This window comes from Pezoporus occidentalis, unplaced genomic scaffold, assembly GCF_034315485.1.
Source record: "Pezoporus occidentalis ecotype Australia unplaced genomic scaffold, CSIRO_AGI_Poc_V1 ctg110, whole genome shotgun sequence".
Lineage (NCBI taxonomy): Eukaryota > Metazoa > Chordata > Aves > Psittaciformes > Psittacidae > Pezoporus > Pezoporus occidentalis.
Genome location: NW_026912887.1, coordinates 295,296 through 309,643, shown reverse-complemented (window position 1 = coordinate 309,643; position 14,348 = coordinate 295,296). Strand labels below are relative to the sequence as shown.

At 44.2% G+C, this 14,348-nt stretch overlaps 1 protein-coding gene across 3 annotated transcripts in view; it reads left to right on the top strand.

Annotated features, from left to right (window-relative positions):
* GALNT17 (polypeptide N-acetylgalactosaminyltransferase 17) overlaps positions 1 to 14,348 on the top strand; it is a 187,400-nt gene that overhangs the window by 77,240 nt on the left and 95,812 nt on the right. The gene's annotated exons all lie outside the window — the stretch shown is intronic.

Sequence of the window (14,348 nt, the reverse complement as noted above, 5' to 3'; positions counted from 1 at the left end):
GGGGAAGCTGAGGAATTCAAAAGCCTCTGCAAGTGAGGGTGAGCAGTGTGGTGCTGTCAGTCCCTACACAGCTCCAGTGCCCAAACTGGAGTCCCCTGTGACTGCAGCATACCCTAGGAGCTTGTTGTGATCCAAAAACTGGGCAGGGTGCATCGAGGAAACAATCCACCCAAACATAACATATAAACATAGGTCATGTCCTTCTGTTCTGTTGTCCTCCTAGCATGTGGTTTTAATTTCCGTTTCAGTGTGCTTGGGGGGAACTGTTAAGGAGGGCAGGCTGTGGCAAAGACACATGGGCAGGGATAGGTTTCTTTGTGGAAGTTAGTGTTTGATGGTAGGGGAGAAAAGAAGGGAAAGAGAAAGCGAAGAGTGATTGACTGAGGAGGAAAGCTGTGAGGAGCTGAAGGGTTGGGTTATTGTGGAGAGGTGGAGTGGGAAGGTCACTACCTAATGCAAGGGGAATGTCAGGGTTTCAGGATGTGGCTCTTTGCCCATGCTTTCTAGATACAAACCAGTTAACAAAGGTGGTCACCAAGACCAGGAGTGTAAATGGGGACACACGGATGATGGACACTTAGACACAAATCCAGATCTAGCAACACACTTTTTTCCTTGGTTCGGTCCTGGGAGGCAGCAGGTATTGGTGAGCTCTGAGTGCTGCCTGGGGGTTTCATGTACTTCTTATCTACTGCTGTGTGAAGGGTTTGCTCTGGGAGTTGTCTTCTGTTGGCCAGAATGATGTATTAGGTTGTTCTGGTGCTTGTTTTATCATAAAAATAAACCCTATGAATAGTGCTGAAGTGTGAATGGGATATTGAGCATTGTATTTCTGCATTTAAGCAGATTGCAAGAAGTTACTGTTCAGGGGGAGCTGGAAGTGTGAGAGGTTTACCCATCTGCTTGGGGCTTCCTGCAGTGTTTCTGCACCAGTTACATCCCTTTTAGGAGGCAACCTAGGAGGAGTGGATGCCCTGTGATCCCTCTGTCCTCTGCAGCCTTGTCATCCCAGGGATCTGCCTGTTCAGCTCTTAAGTGCTACTGAGTTGAGCCACCAATGAGTTAGAGATCAGAGGAGGCTTATGGAGATACTTGACTGGCAGCTGCAAAGATATATGTCATGACCATCCATTCTGGCTTTATTAAGGGCATCTCTAATGTGAACGCTGCTGCTTGAGGCCATGGTGTGTGGGAATTGGAGCTCAGGGATTACTAGGAGCCAGCGTGGAAGGGCACTGCCTCCAAAGCCATGTGTGGTAGAGGGCTTCTGCAGCAAGCACCGCAGGCTCCCAGTGATGTTTAATAATGAAGCAACTTCCTAAAATAACGTTGTTAACATGCACTGGGGGAAGGATTCTGAGAAAGATAAATGGGGAGTGTCCACAACAAAAACCTAATGAAAAATACTGTCTCATTGCATTAGGTTGTGTAACCACATACAGACCAGAAACAAATGACTACAGTTATTTCTTTGTCATATAATGCTCTGAAAACTGTGCATTTTATAGCAGTATTTGCATGAAAGGGATACTAGTGCAGTGCTCCATGTAATTATGTATGCGATTAGAGGAAATCCTGAAATTATAGTACACAGAGATACATTAGGTTTTTTAGGGGCTTGTTATGATGAAAGAGTGGGAGCAAAGTGAAGCAGTTTATTCCTTCTTGGGTTTTACTTGGTGTATGGGGGTTATGGCAGCCGTAGAAGAGGAGTTCCCTGCCCATGAGAGGTGTTCCAGTGTGCTCGTAAGGGTTGGTCTCTACCAAACACTCAGCAGCAGAGACTGGAGACAGACAGCTCTGTGAATACATTTGGAGGCAATTTTCTCTCATGGATAATTCACAAGATGTAATTATCCAGGCAAAGAGAGCTGATGGCATGAAACCCATCTAAACTATGGCCCAGTCTCAAACTGGTTTCAGGCTCCTGCTTTATCCAGTAATTTCCCTGCAAGAAATAGTCTCTCTCAATGCCTTGGAGGGATGCTGCTTTAATACCTGGGTTCTGTAACACGTCTTCTTTTGTATTTTTCCCCCATTAACATTTAAAATCCCGATGCACAAAGATACCCTCAATCTCAGCGCTCAGTTGTGCATGCATTTCACAGTTAGACTTCCCTTGCCAGGCTTACAGACTTCCTCTGACTGGCTCTGCCCAGAAGATAAAATTATGATTCCGGCGTAATGTATCATGTCGAAATTAGCTCCCACAGATGAGGCAGACAGTAAGTGACATTTGAAAGGGTCATCATATAGATCCTGATCTTCACTGGCATGAGCTCTTGCAGAGATGTTTTGATTTCCTAGTTCAGATGATGCTAATGAGTGTATATAAATGAATACGTGCTTGCATTACATACCTGGCCATGCTTTGCTCTAGGAGATGTAGCCAGGATTTGGCCGAATCTTTGTTATTAATGATACACATTAATCTGAGTTTACTGAGAGTCCAGAAAACCTCTGCATCAACAAAATGGAAGAAGGTTGACACCTTGCACAAAAGGTCTTTGGAAATGAAACTGGAAATGGATGGACTCGGGGTATCCCAGGGGAGATCCACCTTTTCGTTATCTCCAGGAGTGACGTTTTCCATGACAGAACATGAGTTTTTGGGGGCTTCTTGTGGTCTGGAGCCTGTCCATCAGTGCAGCCCTGGTGGGCTGTGAACTTCAATGCCAATGTCTTCTTCTGCCCGACTTTCCTAGTTTCATGCTACATCAGGTTTTGCCAAAAAGTAGCTTTGGAGAAATTGCTGATATCTGGAAGATTTATAGCTAGATGTGCTGATTGTACTTTGGTTGCAAGACTCATAATTTATAATTACATATGTGAGATACTGATGGCTCCGGGGGTCTGATTCAGGAAAACAATTAAATGCACTCTTGCATCTGTGCCTCTTCAAGAAGCCAAGCAAGCAGATAGTGCATATTAAGCAGCTTTGAGCAGGAGGGACATTCACCTGAGCATGGACATTGAGGTTGTCGTGCTTTTCTACTGGCATTACTTTGTATATCTCACCAGGGAGGAAAGCAACTTGAATCTTTGTGGCTTGGTCAGTGAGTCCATTGACAGTACTGTGACCCCACTGTTCCCAAACAATAGATTATTTAGGTTATAATGTATTTCCTGACTTTTTCTTTGTATTTTCCACATTTGGCTGGGTGGGTCGGTTGAGTCCAACAAGCAAAAACCTGCTGAATAGCTCCATTAGTCAGCACCCCACTGTAATGTGTTGGGGCTGAAGGACAAGTCCTCAGGTAACTTCAGAGATGCCTCTTTCCAGCCCTGCAGCACTCGGGGTACCATCTGGGAACCAGCTAGCAGGTTAAATTGGACTTTGGATGGGGCTTTGCTGCAGCTGTTTTATGTAGTATTTAATCTTTACTGGTGTTGGAAGACAAAAGCTCATTTAATTACTATTAAGATTGCTGTGAGGAGGAAATCGGTTTTGAGAGTTATGGATTGTAAAAGAACAGAAAGGCTGTTAGGTTTGGGGGTTTTTGAAGACAAAAATAATGTGAATTGACCCACCCAATTACCTGTTATCTCAGCCTCACAAATGTTAATGGATTTGCTCTTGCAACATAAAGAGCAAACTCTCATTCCCGGTTGCGTAAATGATGCAGAAGTTGAGGTGGAAAGAAACAGAGGGAATTTAGGTGATTGAATATGACACAGGAGTGGAGAGAAGGTGCTAATTCTGTTGCTTAAGAAAATGCTTGCCGTGCTTAATATGAACTGTTCCCTCAGTCTCAAACTGCAGATGGTGTTGAGGTCTCCCGCTCTGGTTGCTGGGCATTTCATTTACCATAACACCATAGGGATTTTGACAAGGGCCTGTAGTGACAGGCCAAGGGGTGATGGCTTTAACCTGCCAGAGGGGAGATTGACAAGGGCTCTTAGGCAGAAGCTCTTCCCTGTGAGGGTGCTGAGGCGCTGGCACAGGGTGCCCAGAGAAGCTGTGGCTGCCCCATCCCTGGCAGTGCTCAAGGCCAGGTTGGACACAGGGGCTTGGAGCAAGCTGCTCTAGTGGAAGGTGTCCCTGCCTGTGGCAGGGGGTTGGAACTGGATGAGCTTTAAGCTCCCTTTCAACCCGAATCATTCTATGATTTCTGGTGCTACTATTATATATCTTTATCTATAACTATATATGTATATATTTATGTATTTCTAATTTCAGAAACTACTATTTACATGTAACTGTGAGGAAAGAGAAAAGTTTCAGGGATTACTTCCTGGGTTTCTCATGGTTTGTCGTGAAAAAGCTCAAACTCCTTAGACAGCAGTTTGTACAAAGTGCTGAATACTTGTTAAATCAGTGCTTCCTGACTGCAGCAGCTACAAATTGCAGGAAGATTCCTGTTTCTGTATGAACACAGTTGTAAAATGTTCTTGCTCTTCTGGCATAGCTGCTTTGGAAGTCAAAGGGAAAGCTGATTTCCATAGGAGTCAGACGTGGGGTACTAATGATAACTTGAATTTGGAACCTCACCTGATATGTCTGAGAAGATCCTTGTATGCAGGTGTTTGCTTAGAGGGATTGGATGTGTGTGAATGTCACAGCTGCAGAGGCTCATGTAGCTCTTTCATGGCTTCATATAAAATTGAAACCAAACAGAAAGACAAAATAACGGTAGTGATGATCAGTCTCAGTCTCTGAAGCTGCTCCAAGAAAGCAAAGCTCTGTGTTGACCACCCAGATGCTTTCTCTTCCTTGAAGTCTGATTCTACTCCAAGCCTTATCCTCACTGTAATTTTATGTCCAGGGGGAAGGATCCTACTGTCAGGTTTGTAGCAGCAATCCTGGTGCCCTTGAAGTATGTTGGACCAGACCTAAGCCCAGTGTCGGGAGCATTAAAGATGTTCTTCCACAGGCAGGGTTTTGTTGGTGCTTCTGGAAAGTGAGCTGCATTATGTAGACATCTGAATAAACCAAACCCCGTCCATCCTTAGCGTGGTTGCTGGAGACTTGTGTTTCCAGGTATGTGCTCCTAAGGGATGGTCACTAGTGGCTGGCACAGAGTGGAGGTCTCTGAAACTTGGTAACAAGCTAACAGGAGAAGAAATGGAGGGGGATTTTCATCGGTTTAATTTGGGGCAGTGTTGTTTGGGCTCAGACTCTAGGAGAGGGAAGATTTAGGTCAGAATCATGACATCAGTAACTTCATCATCCAGCTCAGGATTAAATTAAACCCCTCAAGTTCTTTACCAGCATCAAAAATACTTTGACAAGAACCTTTCAGCTGTTTTCAGTTTGAGTTTCCCTTTTAGTCATGTGGGGTTTTTGGGGTTGATTGAGGCCACAGATTTAAAAACATACATATAATTGACTTCCTTGATTTTTATTTTAAAGCTATTGGGGAAAAATGAGCCTCAACTCACTGTACAGAGTGTTTCTCTCTAATTTTAAGCTCTTAAACTTCACAGTGTCCCTGTGGTGTTCCATTTGGGTATATTGAAGCTCAGCTTGCTGGTGTCATGCCTTTTCATGATGAATTCTTCATCTGATCAATTTTAATGCTACATAATTCAGTGCAGAGTTTAAAAGAAGGGGGTCTAACCATTTGTGATAGTGTCAGATTTTTGTCAGATGAACAGATTTATGTCACTGCCTGAAAAATCCTGAAGTCTCTGCTGAGGGTGCAGCAGAGATTTAAGCATATGGAGCTGGTTCATGTGATGACCAGCTGTCTTCATGTATCTTAGTGCTGCATCTTGTTTTAAATGTTTTTTATTTCCCTAAAACTGCCCTTGGGATTGCAAACGTGGGCAGGTATGGACACAGTGGAGGGACCCCAGTGGCTTTGTGTTTGGCTGGTTATGATGAATGACCTGGAAAAGGCAGCATTTGTGTGCTTTATAGGTAGACCATTTTGGAGCATGGAGTGTGATTTGAGTGCAGTGTTAAATAGCTGCTCCAGAGGAGGTGTGTTCCTGCTGGGATGGATGATATCCATCCTTTGAATCTGGAGCCTTCAGGCCAGCTTGGTGCAGATTTAACCCCCGTGCATCCAGGAGCCCTTCACAACCTTGAGTTGGAGGCTTGTTTTCATTGAACCCACTGCTCCTTGCCAAACTGAAGGTGTTGTTGCAGGTAGAACTTCAAATCCTTCTTCAAGCACCCAAGTCGGCAGGGTTTCTTCATGAAGAGCCTTTAAATCTGAGCAAGAGACAATTAACATGTGGGCTTGTGCCTTCACGAGGTGAACAGAAGGTGCAGGGAAGGGATTAAATCCTCCTTCCTGGAGGGAGTCCTCCCTTATTGCTATAAAATGTTAATGTGATCCGTTTCTATAAAGCAAGCAGGCTGGCCATACTGGAGGCATTTGCCTTTGTATTTTTAAAGCTTTGCATCAGAGAAGTGTTTTGATTAAAAAAGAAAAAAAAAAAAAACCACAACAAAAGCATGCTTCTGATTTAAAAAAATAAATACACTGAGAGAACTTTTAATCTGAGCCCAAGTCACAGAAACAGTCTTCATTGATGTCAAAATTGCTTTAGAAAAGGAAAGAGTAAACAGGATTTGGCCTTTAATTTGTGAAGGGTTTTGATTTTTCTGAGGCATTAAAGAGACAGAAAAGATGGGTGTTGAATTATTTAACAATTGGTAGTAAAATTAAGCTTCAGGCAGCCTGTTTTCACCAAAATAATCTTATGAATAAAAACAAAACAATCTGGGACAACACCAATATACAGAGCTCACATCCCGCTGACTGAATTGTTTCAGAGTAGTCCATGAAGTGGTTTTGCAAGTCAAAGCCAACCAGAGCCTTTTCTGTGGTCTGTTTGCACTTCCCCTAGGAGAAAGCTACCGCTGATGAGATTATACAAATGTCTTTTCTCTCTAAATCTAGCACCGAGGGGAAGGCATGCAAAAAGGAGTTGGGGGAGTTTGGCACTTGGAATTTCTTTTTTCTTTGGCAGATGGCATTAAAGAGACTTATTGGCCAACCCCAATCTATTCTCATTAAGAAGCAAGTGTCTAATGACTTTGGAGGTGGGTATTCAAAACAAAGAAGTGATAATCGAGCCGATTGCGCTTGGTGACAAAACACAGCAGCCTGTCATCAAACAGACTTAAAAGAGTGTTTGGAGCAAGTGCTGAGGGCTATGATTTTCTTTCATGTGCTCTTTAATTCACTGTCCTTTTCAGTCAGTGGCACATAAATAGGCATAGTTTAAATTAAAAGGAAAAATAGATCGTTATTATCATATCCATCAGTTGAGGCAAGAAGTGTTTGATGCCTTGGGAGCTCCCAGCTGTTTGGGAGCACAGGAGGCTTTTATAAACTGTCCCCCTGTCTCCGTGCCCAGAGCACTGACTTGCTGCTCTGTGTTGGATCGTCTAAATTAAATCTTCTCGAGGTTACATCTCTAAATGCTTTCATTGTGCTTGTAAAGCATCTTCACATGGGTGCGAGCAGCAGGCTTGGACATCGAGTGCTTGATGGGCAAAACATGTCTCGGGGGTTGTCTGTTAAACTGAGGCTTGGCAGGCATAGAGAAGGAGGCTGTGGTCATGGCTCAGCACGCTCACTTTGACCATCTGCAGCAGTGCAAGTGCCTGGTGAGCCCAGGGAGGTTTAAATGAGATTTTAGGCACTTCTTCCCTATGAAGAAGGCTCATGTTTGCAAGTCTTGATTCATTCTTCCCAAAGTCACTGTGTGGAGGGGTTTTGAAACAGCTCTTTTGTCTACTAAGCATTAGATTGATGTCTGCCAAAGGCAGTGGTCCAGTCTGGTACAGTCACTGCTCAATTTTTCTTTGCAATTAGAAAACCCATCAACCATTTCAGAAATGTGCACCTTGTAATTGCCTGCTCACGCTCCCTGTTTGGTGTCAATGTTCTTGTCAAGCCCAGGCCTGGGAGAAACAAGTGTCTGACAGGTTTCCCAGTGCTTGGCAGAGATGCTCCACAAATGCAGTTTCCGTGTGGGATTTGATGACCATGTGATATCCTGGTTTTGGCTTTTTGTTTAGGGGAAAGAAGTTCTCTTCCTTTTTTTCCTCCTGTTACAATGATAGAAATTTTTCTTGAGGTGTGGGAAGTCTCCTAAGGCAGGGTGCCAAGGAGCAGTGTTCTGCAGTCCTCACGGTGCATGCTTGATGAAGGCATTAAAAGAGTCGGAAAACTGCAGGATCCAGGGGAGGTGCCACTTAGGAATCTGAAACCGGTGGCAGCCCTGACTGGGACTGGAGTTGAACCATTGAATGTGTCAAGAATTGTGGCCAAAACAGAGGTAGAAGCAAAGACTGGCACTGAGGAAGGGTTTGAGAATGCAGCTTGGTATATTTTGCTGCAAGTTTAGAGGGAATTGGGAAGTTCCTTGTGCTCGGAGGGCTGCGTGAGCTGGGAGAGGCGATAAGATTTGGATATGAAGTTGTTCACAGTAATTCATGCATGAGAATGCATGTTAGAAACTGCTCTTAACCTCTGTGTGTTTGCACAGAATGACAGACTGGTTTGGGCTGGAAGGAACCTTAAAGCCTGTCCAGTTCCAACCCCCTGTTAATTTGGGTTTAATTTGGTTTAAAATGGAGGATGAGGTGGCTTCTCTTTTCTGGTATAGCTGCAACTTCCACAATGACTTGGGATGTCTCATAGCATTTCCTTCTTTTTTTCTAGCGAAGAAAACAGGTATAAACACTTACTAACCAATGCTGGATCAACCAGCTTAGGCTTATCTCTTTGCTTCAGTTGTCAGCTGTGTGAGTATCATTCCAGCAGCAGGCAGAAAATACAGTGAAGAACTAAACTGTACCAGCACTGGCTTTTGTCTTTTCATTGTCCATAGGCATCTGCACTTGTAAGTTTGTCACCATTTCCAAGAGTAAAAAAAAAAAAAAAGGAATCTGTTTTTCCTTTAGATGACAAGGTTTGATGCAGGTATTTCACCTTCCAAGTGAATATCAGGACTCAGGTCTGCCTCATCTGCGTGATATTTTGTTTTCTTTGCTTTTTAAAGCTCTCTGTTCACTGGTCTTCAAATGCAGTGTTTCTGCTGTAATATTTCTGATGACAGAAAATGTGGTTGTAAGGAGAGAGGAGCACAGGACATGCACAGAATGTTACTGATGGGGAGCTGAGCTCTGACTGGAGAATGCTCTAAAAATAAAGTGCAAAGTGGAAGGAGAGGAGAGATTCCAGTTACTTTTGGAACAGAAATGAGGCGATGGGGGAAGCAGATGGCTGGTTTGCTGCTAGCCACAGTGGATTGTTCCAGCTGATTTTGGGATGGGGACTTGCAGTTATTGACAAGGAATATCACTTGGGCATTTGTGAAGACAAAGTTAATATAGGAGTCATAGTTTTACTGGACTGTGGCACCAGGTTGATGACCTCTTTGCACCTGGGACAGCAAAGCTGCAATCAGAAGGGCTCTTAGTGCTGCATGTGGCAAAATACTTACGATTGAGATTCCTAGGGAGGTCTTGATGTAAACCAAGGAGCTTTGCAGCCCTAATGGTTATCAGGGCTGTACAATAGAGGCACATTTTCCATTTTAGCAAGGAATAGCCTTGCAGGAAGACAATGTAGTATGACTGCCTTTTTTCCAGTCAGCAGTCCTCTGGCTGATTTATGGTAGCTTAGTCAAGAAATTCCTGCGTGCCTAGTAAAACAGGCTCATCTTTAATTGCGAGGGAGCCGTTTCTTTCTATACAGTAGTTTCTTTTTATGCAGTAAACTTTAATATAGAAATAAATCATCAAAGCATTACTAAATTAAAAATAAGTATCAAACCAGACAGTGCTGCCAAGCCAAGGTTAAACTTGGATCAGGGAGTCAGACTATAGTTTCATCAGTCTTTCCTCCCACTCTTTGCTTAATTTGGTACTTAAATGAACTTAATAACCATTTTAGAGCTATGTACACCCAGCTGCTTTGAAGAGCAGTCTCCTGGTCCTCATGTTCTTATTTTGGGTCATGCGCATCATTGCACTAATGTGCTATAATCGCTCTCCATAATGCCACGATTTGTTTGGATGCAAAGGAATTATGCTTGCTTGGAGCAGAGATCAACATCAAGTTTACCTGTCTTCTCTGTAAAGCAGCAGAAGAAAAGGAAGAGTTTTCAGTCCATTGGCAGGTTTTTGGTTGGATTTCCTTACTCTCCTGTCTGTCCCCTGGCTCACTTTTGGAGTGTTGAATTGACAGCATCATTAGGAGGAAAACTTACCACCACTAGCAGGCACCTAAGCACTTAACAGGCATAAGGGATAAATTGCCAAAGGTATATAGGTTCCTGATGATTTATTGGCGGTAGTGGATTTATAAAGAGCTGCCAGGACCATGTTTTATTCCTCACCATCAGTCTAACCCAGAAAAGCTGAGCTGGTGTTTCGAACAGCTTTGCATTCTGAGGTAGATATTGTCCCTCTCCAAGGCTCACCTTCAATTACTCTGCACCTCCGATCCCATCAGTTAAATGAACAGGATGGTATTTTCTTTCTGCTTTTCTTCTTTCTTTTACTGAAAGTGCAATGTGGCAAAATACTCGAGCATGTTCGGAACTGGAAGAGCTAAACCAGGAATGTTTAAGTGGTGCTAAATGTGACACATGGCAAAGTACTTTGCTGAATCCTAACTACTGTTTGCAATGGCTTCTGTACAGGTCTTTTTGCTGTTTGTTTGCCACAATCTTGATCAGTTGTCTCGCTGCCATTGCTAAACAAATGAGACGATAACTAGTAGAGCAACATCAGAGGGAGCTGATTTTCCATCTGTAATAAAGATGATGATAATTAAACATGCCTGACCTCATTGGAGTGAATATGAATCAATTAAAATTAAAGCTGTTTGGGAATTCTTTTTCTCCTGTGAAATTCTTCAGCGAAAGCAAGAACAATATAACAAATCCTAATGAAAACCACCCTCCGTATTAAGAAATGGAAATGATGTGAGATTCTTCAAGGGTGGGATATTTAATGGTACCTCCCCTGCTCTGCCCCAGCCTTGTGTAAATGTCCATTTTGATGAAGTTTTTCATTTGAGGAAAGAAAACAAAAGAAGTCAAAATCTTTTCAGCTGTTTCTAACAGTGTTGAGCAAACCTTGGATCAAACGTGTGCAAATGCTTCCTGCGTGTGTGTCCAGGGAGGCCAGTTCCGCAGGCGCTGTGGCCAACAGGGCGCATAAATTAGTTTTATAACACATTTTAATTTCCTATGCATGAGTGAAAACAGCACTGGAGCAGTTTATTTTAAAGGAGGGTGATTTATTAAAGGCAAGCTGCAGAGATTAAACAAGAAGGGAGTTAAGGATGGAAACTGAGGTTTGGTGCCACAGAAAGAGTTTGTAACGCACTTGACTTCAGCCCCAGCAGTGATACCTGAGAGGGCTCCTCTGGAGTGCGGGTGGGAAAGCTCTCAGGTCAATTCCTGCTTTTTGCCATGTGTCAAAAATGAAATTCCTGTGGGGCTGTAGTTGTTGCAGCCAAACCCACCAAAGGCTTTGGGGTTTGGTTTGTGGGAGCTGTATGAAACCTCTCAACTGGCAGCTTCAGTTCAGAGCAGTGACCTAAAAATGAGAAGCTAAAGCTTGTGTGGTCCCGGGTCAGTGTTCGCAGAATCATGGAATGGTTTGTTTTGGAAGGGGCCTTAAAGCTCATCCAGTTCCAACCCCGGCCACAGGCAGGGACCCCTTCCACTAGAGCAGCTTGCTCCAAGCCCCTGTGTCCAACCTGGCCTTGAACACTGCCAGGGATGGGACAGCCATAAACTAATCCTGAAATCTTTTTTTTTTCTCCTCTTTAGAAAGAGTTTTACTTCTTGACTCTCCACAGTAACTGGTGATATGGGATGTGTGGTAACGTGTCAGTGTGCTGGGAGGTAGCTGCTGAAAACCTAGATACAGTCACTTGCGCTGGTTGGGGTTTGGTACTTGATGCTGCTTTTCATGTGGACATTTATGATTTGGAGTCAGAGATTGTCTCATATGTGATAAATAACCATAACACAGTGTGGTGTCTCTGTAGGTAATAGTCCTGACCATGGTGTAAGCCATGGGTTGTCTCACTTGAATGCGTATGATGCATGACAAAATAGTGCTGTGACTTTTGTTTTAATACATGAGTTTAAACTTGTGTGTTTTCTAGATGGATGTTTTTGTCCATGGCATCTTCCATCAACATGAAGAACCATTTCTGGCCAAGGGTGTAAGATGCGTCTCTGCTAGAATCAAATAACATATCGTAAACTAGCAAATCCTGGTTTGGTTCATTTTCATCTCATCCTGGCTTTGTCTTGATCAGGCTTCATTTCTGCGGGATGGGGCATAATAACCCAACGCGATAGGTGTGTTTTCTGTCTTTACAGACTTGGCTAAAAATGCAGGAACCCATTATCCACAGGTATCACATAAAAGGGGTTACTGGGGATGCAGAAATCGCCACTGGCTGAGCTCAGATGAAGGCAGCATGAACCACTAACCGGCTCTGTTTTGAGCAATCACACTGTCTCCACGTGCCAACCCCTGTCTGCTTTCTTCCTTCATTTGACCATGAGGTTGCACATAAGGCAGCTCTTCCCACTGGCTTTCCAACAGGGAAGAATACTTCCAGGTTTTCTATAGGGAATTTCTAACCGATGATTTATTTCTTTTTAGCGCACACCATGTGAGTTGTTAATGTAAATGCCTTGGGTTCAAACCCAGCCCAGCTGTGCATGCTCAGCTCACAGGGATAAAGACCTTATAAGAGTGTTCCAATACCTAAAGGGGCCCTATGAGAAACCTGGAGAGGGTCTTTGGACAAGGGCCTGTAGGGACAGGCCAAGGGGAATGGCTTTAACCTGCCAGAGGGGAGATTGAGATGAGCTCTTAGGCAGAAGTTCTTCCCTGTGAGGGTGCTGAGGCACTGGCACAGGGTGCCCAGGGAAGCTGTGTAAGCTGAATAAGTATTGCTGCAGGAGTTGCAGAGACAGAAGATGCTGTGTCCTGGGAGGAGTGGGTCTAATCACCTTGCTTTATTCATGGTAGCGGAGGTTAAGCATGTGCATATGAAGTGGGTATTTATGAAACATCCTGAATTTCCCTGGGTCTAAGTGCTACGTTGGGCTGGGGGCAGCAGCTTGACCAAAGAAAAAGGTTTAACATCAGGGCCTCTTGCTGTTCATGAGGACAAGTCTTGGAAAATTGTTCTCTCTTTTGCTTCTTAATTGCACTATCAAGACCAGTATCAAAAAGGCAGGATGCAAGTGACTGCTGCTGCCCAAGATGCTATTATAATTAGAGCAGTCCCTGAACCTCATCCAGACTTACAGTGTTGTATCAATTCAGGTTAAATTGGGAAACTGAGCAGAAAATTGCTGTCTGGTGTTTCGAGTGGTTTTTGCATCTCAACATTATCTGATAGCGGATCATTATGTACTGATGCCCACAACTAATGGCACAACACTGCAAGTAATGACAGTGGGACATAAGAGAAGGAAATAGTGAGAGAAATTTAATTCTTTATGCACTTTTGTGAAATAAAGTCAACTCAGGTACGCACTCGTTCAGATTAAATATAATGATGTGTGTCTGCAGCCCGGCTCTGCTGGGAATGCATATCTGTACGTTGGGGAGAGTTACCATGGAAATACAACATCAGGGTTGCAGCGCATTGCAAAGGGCTCGTGTGTCATGGCTCGTTTTCCAGAAGAAGCAGAGAAGACCAGGAATTAGGGAAAAAGCATCTTTAAATGTTTGCAGCAAGGCACATCTGGGACCATGCAGGGCTGGCTTCAACAGGCAAATGCTGCAAGTCGTAGTCGTAAGCGGTTTGTGGAGAGAAGGAAGCTGGAAGTACATGTGGAGCACAGCGTTGTGGCTTTCCTCTGCCTCAGTCATTCTCCTTCCTCCTCCTGATGGCCACTTTCCAGGTTTGCCCACCCAGCACGGGACAATGTCCAGTGAAACTCCTGTGCTCTGGCAGGGCTTCACCTGACCAGGAGCAGGCTCTTGGGAATCCTGGCTCCTGCTTTGGACAAGGGCCTGTAGGGACAGGCCAAGGGGAATGGCTTTAACCTGCCAAAGGGGGGACTGAGATGAGCTCTTAGGCAGAAGCTCTTCCCTGCGAGGGTGCTGAGGCGCTGGCACAGGGTGCCCAGAGAAGCTGTGGCTGCCCCATCCCTGGCAGTGTTCAAGGCCAGGTTGGACACATGGACTTGGAGCAAGCTGCTCTAGTGGAAGGGGTCCCTGTGTGTGGCAGGGGTTGGAACTGGATGAGCTGTAAGGTCCCTTCCACAGGATAGTCACAGCTTCTACAGGCAATCTATTCCAGATGGTGTGCAGATATCCCAGAGGTGCAGCTCTGAGCCTGGTTTGGTTTCTAAAGCAAGGTGGTGCTCCTTAATACTAAGTTTCATTT